Consider the following 11,869-nt stretch of genomic DNA (forward strand, 5'->3'; position numbering starts at 1 on the left):
AGAAGGGGAGATGTTTGGTATTGCGTGGCCTGGACCATGTTCGTGTTCTGTCTTGTTTTATGGTGGTTCCGAGGTGGCCTTGTCTGATGTTGATGTTCTGTGAAATCGTTATTTCAACGGGAGCACACGGAGGCCAGCTGACAGGGCCAGGCCAGCTCTCCTCTCTCTCAAAGGCTCGACAGTTGTTTGACACTCATGGGGGAAATCGCGCTAGGGGAAAACTAGCTTTGGAACATGATCCTATCCTGAAGGCTCAGCTTCTGGCTGCCTTTTTTGCCATCTCACCCAGCTGTGCCAGCCCAGCTGTTTCTGGACCATACCCTGGCGGATTGAAAACTTCCCTGTGTGTGCTTGTTTATTTTTTTTAAGTTTATTTATTTATTTTGAGAGAGACAGAGAGTGTACGTGAGAGAGAGAGAGAGAGAGAGAGCGCGCGAGCCGGGCAAGGGCAAAGAGAGAGGGAGAGAAAGAATCCCAAGCAGGCTCTGAGATGTCAGCAAGGAGCCTGACGTGGGGCTCGATCCCGCAAACTGTGAGATCATGACCTGAGCCGAAATCAAGAGTGGGACCCTTAACCAACGGAGCCACCCAGGCACCCCTGTTTGTTTTAAACAACTTTATTGAAATATAGTTCACAGGTCTTCAAATCCACACATTTAAAGGTACAATTCAGTGATCTTCAGTGTATTTACATGCAACCATCACCCCATCTCATTCCAGAACATTTTCATTGTTTTAAACAGAAACCATTATCAGCAGTGACTCCCCGTTTCCTCCCTACTCCGCATCACAGCCCGAGGTAACCACTAATCTACTCTCTGTCTCTATGGATTTACCTATGGTGAATATTTCACGTAACTGCAATCGTATAATACCTGGTCTTTTGTGACCGGCTTCTTTCACTGAGCATAATGTCTTCAAGTTCATCTGCTTTATAGTGTGGGTCACTGCATTATTCCTTTTCACGGCTGAATCATATTCCATTGTGTGGATAGACCACCTTTTGCTTATCCATTCATTAACTGAGGAACTTCAGAGGTATTTCTGCCTTCTTGTTGTGCCTGGGGTAAAAACAGTACTTTCCTCTGAAAGCCCAGATCACTCTGTAGGAATCTTTATCTCTTCACAGAACTTCTTGTTTCTGGAAGATGAACCAGACTCCAGGAGAGAGTGGGACAGAAGAGGGAAAAGGGAAAAGGGATTTATCCAGTCGGGAAGCTCGCAGCCATTGGCTAGCTTTGTCACCCAGCAGGGGCTCGGAGAGTGCAAAGATAACTTAGGGCAGAAGTCCCTGCCTTCGAGGAGCTCACAGGCCAGTGACTGGAGGGGGCACATGTATTGTTTCTCCTCCTAGGACCCACCCCATTTTTCTGGTCTTCTTCAGGGGAACCGCCCCCCCCCCAACCTGGTTCCTGGGAAGGAGAAACCCAGGCCTGACCAGCCCGCATTAGCCAACCCGTGGGCCTAGTGGTTGCCTCAGGAATGGGCAGGGACTGACTTCAGACAGTCCAGTGACATTCCATCACATTTTTCCTGGACCTCTTTTCTTTTTCCTTTTTTTTTTAATGTTTATTTTTGAGAGAGAGATAGAACATGAGTGGGGAGGGGCAGAGGGAGAGAGGGAGACACAGAATCCGAAGCAGGCTCCGGGCTGTCAGCCCAGAGCCCGACGCGGGGCTCGAACCCACGAACCGTGAGATCATGACCCGAGCCGAAGTCGGACGCTTAACCGACCGAGCCACCCAGGTGTTCCTCCTGGACCTCTGAGAAAAGGTAATTTTTCATTTGGTTCATTGTTCTTCCCATGTGGTTGATGCAAAACTCGGCTGGAAGCCTGAGGCTGCTGGTGGCCATCTTGCGGTGGTTTGGGGACAGCGTGCCTGAGCAAGAAGGTGACAGAAGGAAAGCAGGGCTCAGACACAGGAGACCAAACCGCATCCTGGTGATGTAACCTGAGCAACTGGACCACACTGTGCCTGATTTTTTTGCTACCTTTATGCTTTTCAGCTGCACGAACTCTTAATCTTTAAGAATTAGAAAAATAACGGGGGCGCCTGGGTGGCTCAGTTGGTGAAGCATCTGATTGTCGATTTCGGCTCGGGTCATGATCTTGCGGTCATGAGATCAAGCCCTGTGGCAGACCCTGTGTTGCCAGCACTGCCTGCTTGGGATTCTCTGTCTCCTTCTCTCTGCCCCTCCCCCGCTGTGCACACTCGAGCTCTCTCTCTCTCTCTCTCTCTCTCTCTCTCAAAATAAATAAATACACATTAGAAAAAAGAATTAAAAATTCATCATGATAATGGTTGCACAGCTCTGTGAATATAACTAAAACCATTAAACTGTATACTTTAAATGGGTAAGTTGTGTGGCATATAAACTATACTCGAATAATAAAAAATAACACCAGATAAGGATGATGATAGAACCACTTGAGAATGTTATGGAAACCCAGAAAAAGAGCAGCTCACTTTGTCTGCAAAGCAGACGACAAACAGCCTTCCTGAATAGATGTTACTCTATGTTACCGGTGAGGAAGCAAAGACACTCCCAGAAAGGAGCTGAGTATGTACCTCTTAATGAGCGACAGGGCTAAGAATTACATTTCTAGGAGCACCTGGCTGGCTCAGTCCGTAGAGCACGTGAGTCTTGATCTTGGGGTTGTAAGTTGGAGCCCCACCATGTTGGGTGTAGAGATTACTTAAAAAAAAAACCTAAAAGAAAAAAAAATATTTCTAGCCCATAAGCTGGTCTTTGAAAACACAGTCTTTCCTTAGGCACTGTCAAAATCTAAACCATGGTGCTAATTAATTGACCTAAATTATTTTAAAGCATTTATAGCATCGAGCCTGCTTATCATGAGCATCTCCAAATACACACGGGGAAAATCCCTGTAGTTCTAACGCCTTTTATTTTGGATTTCCAGAGTTTGACAAAAACTTTTTCACGTTTCAAAGTGACTTATGTGAAAAAGTTATGTAAATAAGAAGTCCAGGATGTGAACTTCAGGCATAGCTGGATCCAGGGGCTTTCTGATGGCAATAGCATCTGATATCTATTCTCTGCTCCTCAGCTTGGGAGTTGCATGATGTTGACGTCACTTTCATGCAGGCTATCCACACATGGTGGCAAAGGTGGTCTCCAGGACCTCTAGGGTTAAATCTTACCAATAGCTTCAGAAAATTCAATGCATTTTCATTGCATATCATTGGCTCAGCTTGGGACACATACCTATCCCTGGACCAATCCCTGTACTTATGCTGATTGGTCAAGCTTAGAGCCAGAGAGTAGGGATAGTCTACCTGAGTGGTGCTGGATAAGATAGGAGGGAAAGGAATCCCCAGTGGACAAGTGAGGTACTCTTACGGAGGGGAGAATGGATGTTGAGCACACATAAATAAACAAACAAACAAATACATTGATGTTTAGTTTGGGACCAGGAAGTCAGTAGTACTCCCTCACACTGTAGAAATATAGTCATCTAATAAAGTTGATATTAAAAATGTTCTCTTTTGGGACACCTGGGTGGCTCAGTCGGTTGAGCATCCGACTTTGGCTCAGGTCATTATCTCACAGCTCGTGAGTTCAAGCCCCGTGTCGGGCTCTGTGCTGACAGCTCAGAGCCTGGAACCTGCTTCAGATTCTGTGTCTCCCTCTTTCTCTGCCCCCACCCCTGTCAGAAATAAATAAACATTAAAAAAAATAAAATGTTCTCTTTTTAATACTTCAGTTTCATTTTCACGATCTGGACTATCCTTTTCTTTTCACTTAATTTCCCAAATCTTTAAATATTGTTCTTCCTCACCCCTGGATTCTACCATCAAGAATGCCCCTCTTCTGTTTTCCTGTAGCATTTTCTATTTGGATTACTCCCTTTAGTCTCTAATTAATTACTTCCAGGTATTGTTCCCCGTGTGCAAGCAGGGCCTACCACAGGGGCCCAGGGTCATGTGACCAGGCCTTCAAATTCACTAGCAGACTCCCATTTAGACATTTCTTTTTCCTCTTTTTTCTTTGTTTCTTTCTTCCTTTCTCTTTCTTTTCTTTCTTCCTCCCCGTCTCTCTCCCTCCTTCCCTCCCTCACCCCCCCATCTATTTATCTATCTATCTATCTCTATGCCCAACGTGGGGCTCCAACTTACAACCCCAAGATCAAGAGTCACATGCTCCACTGACTGAGCCAGCCAGGCGCCTCTAGACTTTTCTTTTCTTTTTTTAAATTTTTTTTTTAACGTTTATTTATTTTTGAGACAGAGAGAGACAGAGCACGAACGGGGGAGGGGCAGAGAGAGAGGGAGACACAGAATCGGAAGCAGGCTCCAGGCTCCGAGCCGTCAGCCCAGAGCCCGACGCGGGGCTCGAACTCATGGACCGCGAGATCGTGACCTGAGCTGAAGTCGGACGTTTAACCAACTGAGCCACCCAGGCGCCCCTAGACTTTTCATTTTTACAGATGTTAATTTTACATTTGGTTTATAATTCAGGACAGGAGTTTGTATCAGTCAGAAAACAGAATCCATTCTAGGTCTTTCCAATAGAAAATTTTGTTTTTTTGTAAGATTTTATTTTTAAGTACTCTCTACACCAAATGTGGGGGTCGAACTCACACCCCAAGATCAAGAGTTGCATGCTCTACCGACGGGGCTAGCCAGGGGCCTCTCCAATAGAAAGGTTTTAATGCTGGAAATTGGTTAGACATATGCATTAGTTATCTACTGCTGTGCAACAAGGCACCCCAAAACTTAGTGGCTTAGAACAACAATCACTATTATCTTTTGTAGTTTCTGCAGATCTGGAAGTTGAGAGCAGCTTGGCTGAGCAGTTCTGATGCAGGGTCTCTCATGAGTTGTAGTCAAAATACTGGCGAGAGCTGCTCTCATCCGAGGGCTTAACTGGGGCCAGAGCTGCCACTTCCAGGATGGTGTGCTTGATGGCTGTTGGGGGGAGGCATTAGTTTTTCCCCATGTAGGTCTTTCCCAGAGCAGCTCCAGTGTCCTTATGACATGATGGCTGGCTTCCTCAGAGGAAGTGAGTCAAGAGAACAAGGTAGGGAGCACCTGGGTGGCTCAGTCGTTTGAGCTCTTGGTTTCAGCTCAGGTTATGATCCCAGGGTCGTGGGATCAAGCCCTGCGTCAGGCTCTTTGCTCAGCGCGGAGCCTGTTTAAGAGTCTCTCTCTCTCCATCTGCCCCTCTGCCCATCTCCCCCTCTGCCCCCTCCCCAGCTCGTGTGTGCACTCTCTCTCTCTCAAAAAACAAACAAACAAACAAACAAAAAAAACCAAGATAGAAACTACGGTACCTTTTATGACTTAGCATCAGAAGTCACACATTGTCACATTTGCCACATTCTCCTAGACAGAGGTGAGTCACAAAGCCAGTTCTGCCTCCTGGTCCAGGAGAGGGGAATTAGGCTGCACCTTTTGAAGGGAGGGGGACCGGACTGGAGGGGATGAAGGGAAGTGTGCAATTACCAGAGTCCAGGATCCAGGACCACCCAGCGGAAACGGGAACTTCCGAGGGGCTGGACACTCGAAGATACAGCGGAGATGCTTCCCAAAGCGGAGGGAGACAGATGCTGCGGCCTCTTCCTTCCTCCACTTTCTGACCTTCTGTCAGGGTCTGCAACTGGCCCAACCTACCAGGAAGCGGACTGCAAGGGAGCCTGGGAGATGTAGTTCCTCGTGATTCGGGGGAGGGCGGAGAGGGCTGCCTGGGTCTGAGATCAAATGGGCAGAAGCCTAACACGGAGCCCCCTCCCCCGCCCTCCCGCAAGGACTGATCTGATTAAGTGGTGATATCGTGGTTATGTTTATCTTCACTTCTGATCACTCTATGAAAATTGTTCCCAACAAAGTGACAATTTAAAACTGAAAATGAAAAAAAAAAAATACTGATGAGAGAAAATCCCTTAGTCTCCTTTACTCTTCCCTAATTATAAAACAGACTTCCATGGGACCAGAAGGGAAAGGGAGTGTTCATACCCAGACAGCAGAAAGCTGAGCTAGCCTTTCTGTGGAAACAGCCTTTTGTTATTCTGTTTAGAACTTGCCAGCTTTTGAGAACTGATGGATGCAACTGTTCAATTTCTAATCTGGTTTCCTAGTCCCTCGCTCAACAAGCTTCTGATTCCAAGCAGAAAGGATTTATTTTGTCTGTTCTAGGTATATACCCCAGAGAATTGAAAACGTATGTCCATACACAAATGTGTGTGTGAACATTCATAGCAGCATTATTCCCAACAGTCAAAAAGTGGAAACTCAAAAATGTCCATCAAATGGCAAACGTGTGGTCCGTCTACACAATGCAGTATTATTCAGCCACAGGAAGGAATGAAGTACCACATGGGAGAAACTTGAAAACATGGTGCTAAGTAAGAGAAGCTGGCCACAAAAGGCCACGGATTGTACGATTTCATCTCAAATCCATAGAGACAGAAAATAGATGAGTGGTTGCCAGGAGGGCTGGGGGAAATGGGAAATGGGGAGTGACAGCTAATGGGGACAAGGTTTCTTTTAGGGGTGATGAAATGTTTTGGAATTGGACAGGACAGAGGTGATAGGTGAACGACTCTGAATACGCTAACAACCACTGGACCGTACACATTAAAAGGGTGATTTCGCGGGGCGCCTGGGTGGCTCTTGAGCGTCCGACTTTGGCTCAGGTCATGTTCCCACGGTTCGTGAGTTCGAGCCCCGTGTGGGGTTCTGTGCTGACAGCTCAGAGCCTGGAGCCTGCTTCGGATTCTGGGTCTCCCTCTCTCTGTCCCTCCCCCATTCGCACTCTGTCTCTGTCTCTCTCAAAAATAAATAAACATTAAAAAAAAAAAAAAAAAAGGTGATTTTGCTCTTTTTCCCCCCTGACTGCTTGGAGCTCAGCCACCACCGTGAACGACACAATAACTATCCGGACCGGAAAGTTCATGACCGACTGACTACTTTATGGAAACAGATGGTCATCGATGTTCTACACCCTGGAAAGCAACAGTACCTAAGAAATTCAAGAAAAACTAGCCAAAATGTACAAGACCACAACAGCTGTCATCTTCGTATTTGGATTCAGAACGAATTTTGGTAGTGTTGTTGCAGGATCATTGAGAGAGGCAGTCAAGAGAGAATTATTGAGATGTGTTCCGGGGCAACTTAGTAAGGTTATTTAAGCAGCACAGCGACAGGACCCTTGGGCAGAGAAATCTGCACTCTGGCTGTATGAAGCTGGTGGTTATATGCTTAGTGCTGAAGGGGGAGGGGACGTGCAGGGAGTAGTAGGTCACAAATGTCTTCTTTGAATGTCTACTCGTAAAACTACTTTTGTAAGATTTCTCTGGTGCTTATCATTCAGCTCGGTATGAACTATCAATGAGATGCACAGGCAGTCATGAGACCCTTTAAGTATGTAGCAAGCAGCTCTTACCTGATGCTTATCAAAACCGTGCAGGCTATATAGGTCACCCTTCTGGGCTAAAGGTGAACATTTTTCTGCTCCTGTCCCTCATCAGTGGCAAGACAACTGGCTTTGGCATGACTTATGATTCCTTAGGGTGTGTAAAGATACATGAACCCAAACATAGACTTGCAAGACCTGGCCTGTTGGAGAGCAAAAAGACCTCAAGAAAACGGCGAAAAGAATGCAAGAACGGAATGAAGAAAGTCAGGGGCGCTGCAAAAGCTAATGCTGGTGCTGGTGAACAGCGGGCTGGAGATTGGACAACAGAAGGAGTAAAGATTACGGGACACCTGGGTGGCTCAGTCGGTTGAGCGTCTGACTTCCGCACAGGTCGTGATCACTTGGTTCACGGCTCATGGGTTTGATCCCCATGTCAGGCTCTGTGCTGACAGCTTGGAGCCTGGAGCCTGCTTCGGATTCTGGGTTTCTATCTCTCTCTCTGCTCCTCCCCCGATCATGCTCACTCGCTTGCTCTTTCTCAAAAATACACATTAACAAATTAAAAAAAAAAGGAGTAAAGATTCTGCATTGATTTTGTCTGTGGTGATTGTGCAGATTTTTCATGTGAGGGTTAATAAACTAAGAGCTTCTATGTGGAAAAAAAGAGAGTGATTTCATGGCATGAATTATATTTCTATTCCTTAGTAAATCTGGAAAGAAGGGGGGAAGGAGGAAGGAAGGAAGGAAGGAAGGAAGGAAGGAAGGAAGGAAGGAAGGAAGGAAGGAAAGAAGGAAGGAAGGGAGGGAGGACAGGACCCATTTTTTGTTGCACCTCACTGATTACTGATAACCCCCTGGTAGGTTCTGGGCCAGACCTGAGTTGAGAGATTCATTCGTCATTCATTATATATTACTAAGTGCCGGCTATGAGCCATCTGTTTGTTGTGTTGAATGCGTTCACACACACCATGGCACGCGAGCACCTGCCAGTCTGTGCTGAGGACCATAAAAGTGTACATTTACAGTGGGTGGGTCTGGCAAGTCCTGAGAGCCTGTCTTCAGATCCCGAAGTAATGTCAAAAGACACTTGATGACTAATTTATGGCTATGCCACTGAAAAGAAAACCCTCTATAAAGAAGGAACTATGCCAAGTAGTTGATAAGTGATTAGTTTATGGTACTGTGTTTGGAGTTACTTTTGTCTCTTTTCTGATTTTTAGATAGCACAGTTAATTACATTTCTAATATAAAAAAATAAATTCACAGATGACTTCTGGCTGCATTTTTGGTTTGGCCACCACTGTGTCTTCAAACACTGGAGCCAAGTGTATTTAGATACAGCATCTATGCTTCAATTTGCCACACTCCTCCCTACTCCCTATTGCCTTAAGCTGGGGTGCCTTCACTCATTCATATAAACTGCCTGATCCCTGAAGGCATTTGAATTTAGGTCCCCTGATTTACTTTATAAAATCCAACAATATATAATTCAGGGTGGTCCACCAAGATGATAAATGTCCACATTTTAAGTCCCTGGTAAGTGGAATTAGAATATTTCATCAGTTTGAAAGTGAAAATTAATGTATTTAATTTCTAGATAAAAACAGAATTGTTCTTGGCACTTTTCTATACAGTTCGGTTGCTTGGGAAGTCAAAAAACCTGTTTCAGTTTAATTCATTAAAAAATTTTTTTTAATGTTCATTTTTTTTGGAGAGAGAGATACAGTGTGGGGGGTGGAGGGGCAGAGAGAGAGGGAGACGCAGAATCTGAAACGGGCTCTAGGCTCTGAGCTGTCAGCACAGAGCCTGACACGGGGCTCGAACTCAGGAACAGTGAGATCATGGCCTGAGTCGAAGTCGGTTGCTTAACCGACTGACACACCCAGGCGCCCCAGTTTAATTCATTTTAATAGGAAACTACTGTAGGTATTATAAGCAGGAAGAACTTCAATACAGAGAAAGAGAGGCATATATATAAGTGGGTTAGTGAGGCTGGAGGGAACAGGCTCTGGGCTCCCAGAATAACACAACAGAACTGACCTGCCAGCACAAGCAGGGCCTTTGACACAGGCCGGAGAGCGGGGAGTCAGGGGACATCACTAGAGCTCTTGAGTTCAGTCAAGGAAGCCCTGCACCTGTTTTTTGACACCTGAAGCGGGGAAACTGGATATTGGGCCACTACTGCCCCCTGTTGCCTGATGGTCTTTCAAGAAATAATCCCTAAAAAGAAAAAGAAAAAGAAAAAAATCCGTCAAATTTGCACAGCACCTTCACATACGGGATGCCATCTGATCCTCTTAATAACTTCACTAGATGAGCAAGGCGCGTGGTGGACGTGGTGTCCTCCCCCTTTTGCAAGCGAGGAAACTGAAGCTCAAAGCTGATGGGACATAATGAAGGTCACACAGCTATGTGCAAAACTGGAGTAAGCAGCCAGGTCTCCCCAGCGCCAGGTCAGGTCAGCACCCTCCACCTAGTGTCATGAATGGGGTCTTTGGTGGCCCCGGGATAGGCTCTGCGAGCACAGCATACACGTGCCAAGACTGTGCCACAGGAGTGCCACAGACTGGCAAATAACCGTAGCCCGGTTGCACAAATCTGCATCACCAACACAGAAGACAGGGCTGCTATGTGGCAGAGGTTACGTCTAGGGACATTCGAGAAAAGAAAAAAGGTGACATTTGGGTTGGGTTTTGAGGGATGATCTGGCAGCAAAGTGCAGAAAATTGTCCTAGCAGCTTGCAAGAGCTGAGGGGGCGTGATGTGGCAGGAGCGCTTTGGGAAACTGACAGAATTCAGATTTGAACCAGGTAAAAAATATTTTTGTAGTTGAAGTATGATATGCATACAGTAAAATAAGGTGCAGTCGTCTTTTTTATTATTATTATTTTTTAACATTTATTTTTGAAAGACAACATGAGTGGGGGGAGGGGCAGAGAGAGAGGGAGACACAGAATCTGGAGCAGGTTCCAGGCTCTGAGCTGTCAGCATAGAGCCCAACACGGGGCTCGAACTCAGGAACCGTGAGATCATGACATGAGCTGAAGTTGGACGCTCAACTGACTGAGCCACCCAGGCATCCCTATTATTATTATTTTTAATGTTTATTTACCTTTGAGAGAGAGAGAGAGAGACAGACAGACAGAACACGAGCAGGGGAGGGGCAGAGAGAGGGAGACACAATCTCAAGCAGGCTCCAAGATCTGAGCTGTCAGCACAGAACCTGAGGCAGGGCTCGAACTCATGAACTGTGAGATCATGGCCTGAGCCAAAGTCAGATGCTTAATCAACTGAGCCACTCAGGCGCCCCAAGGTGTATTAGTCTTAAGTATAAAAATACTATGTGAACATATAAAAACTTTCCCAAATCCCAGGAAGTTCCCTTGTGCCCTTTCCCAGTCTACTCCCATCTCCATCCTTTCTGGTAGGTTTCTGTGGGATTAGGCTGTTTCCCAAGCGGTAAGTGCTTTCCCTGCTTAATTCCGTTGGCTAAGTAACCAGACGGTATTTGATGGCAGGCAGGTAATTCATTCATTGGCCAGAGAACGGAGAAGGGGAGCTCGTGCTCTGAAGGCACCCTCTCGCAATTAGGACTCAAGGCAAGGGTTTCTGGGGTTAGGGTAGAAGGGGCTGGTATGCAAGCCGACGTGGGTTTTTTTTTTGGGGGGGGGAAAGGGGGAGGAGGCTTCTTCGAATCAGAGAGTATCATTTCTTCCCTTAAATGGGAGCGGTCGCACGTGTCAGTGCGATGGTCGGTGTGTTTTTTGTTTTAACAATTAGGTGGTAGGGCACCTGGCTGGTTCAGTCCAAAGAACGTGCCACTCTTGATCTCTGGGTTGTGAGTTCAAGCCCCATGTTGGGTGCATAGTTTACCTAAAAAAATAAAATCTGGGGCACCTGGGTGGCTCAGTCGGTTAAGCATGGGACTTCGGCTCACGTCATGATCTCGCGGTCGTGAGGTTGAGCCCCACATTGGGCTCTGTGCTGACAGCTTAGAGCCTGGAGCCTGCTTGGGATGCTGTGCCTCCCTCCCCCCCGCCCCCCCCGCCCCTTCCCTGCCCATGCTGTCTCTCTCAAAAACAAAAAATAAACATTAAAAAAAGTTAAAAAAAAATAAAATCTTAAACAACAGCAAAACAATTAGATGGAAATGATCCCGACGTCATCTAGGGGGTTAACAGTCATCTGAACTGGATCAAACTGGTGGAAAACTGGGGACTCGTTTGGAGTTTGTTGGCGAGTCCCTGGTGGCAAGGGGAAGGCAACAGAGAATCTCGAAGCCCTTGGCGTCAGCCCCCATCTCCCTTTACTTCTTACTTCTGTTGCTGCCTCCAAAGTTTTCGCCATCTCTTTAGACAATCTTAGGGCGTCGCACCGGGCGCGGGAGGTTTCCTGATACTGTCGCTTTCTGGTGTGGTCCACGTGAAACTTAGCCTGCGCGCGAAAGGGATGATGGTGGGGACAACGATGTTTGGCCTTTCAGAGCCAC

The 11,869-nt window shown here is 46.5% G+C and overlaps 1 long non-coding RNA gene across 3 annotated transcripts; it reads right to left on the reverse strand.

Annotated features, from left to right (window-relative positions):
- Nucleotides 1-1,654: 1,654 nt before the first annotated feature.
- LOC121010399 (uncharacterized) lies at nt 1,655-5,905 on the reverse strand. 3 transcript variants are annotated; one of them, XR_005781133.1, is made up of 4 exons: nt 5,469-5,905; nt 5,297-5,414; nt 2,571-2,697; nt 1,655-1,880 (listed from the first exon to the last, which is right to left on the reverse strand). It is a non-coding gene; the product is annotated as an uncharacterized LOC121010399 (long non-coding RNA). The 3 variants fall into 3 exon arrangements; XR_005781132.1 differs by lacking the exon at nt 2,571-2,697 and having other exon boundaries at nt 5,469-5,697; XR_005781131.1 differs by lacking the exons at nt 1,655-1,880; nt 2,571-2,697 and adding an exon at nt 4,546-4,931 and having other exon boundaries at nt 5,469-5,670.
- Between the last annotated feature and the right edge of the window lie 5,964 nt (nt 5,906-11,869).

The sequence above is a fragment of the Herpailurus yagouaroundi genome, unplaced genomic scaffold, assembly GCF_014898765.1.
Source record: "Herpailurus yagouaroundi ecotype Mexico unplaced genomic scaffold, PumYag 191, whole genome shotgun sequence".
Lineage (NCBI taxonomy): Eukaryota > Metazoa > Chordata > Mammalia > Carnivora > Felidae > Herpailurus > Herpailurus yagouaroundi.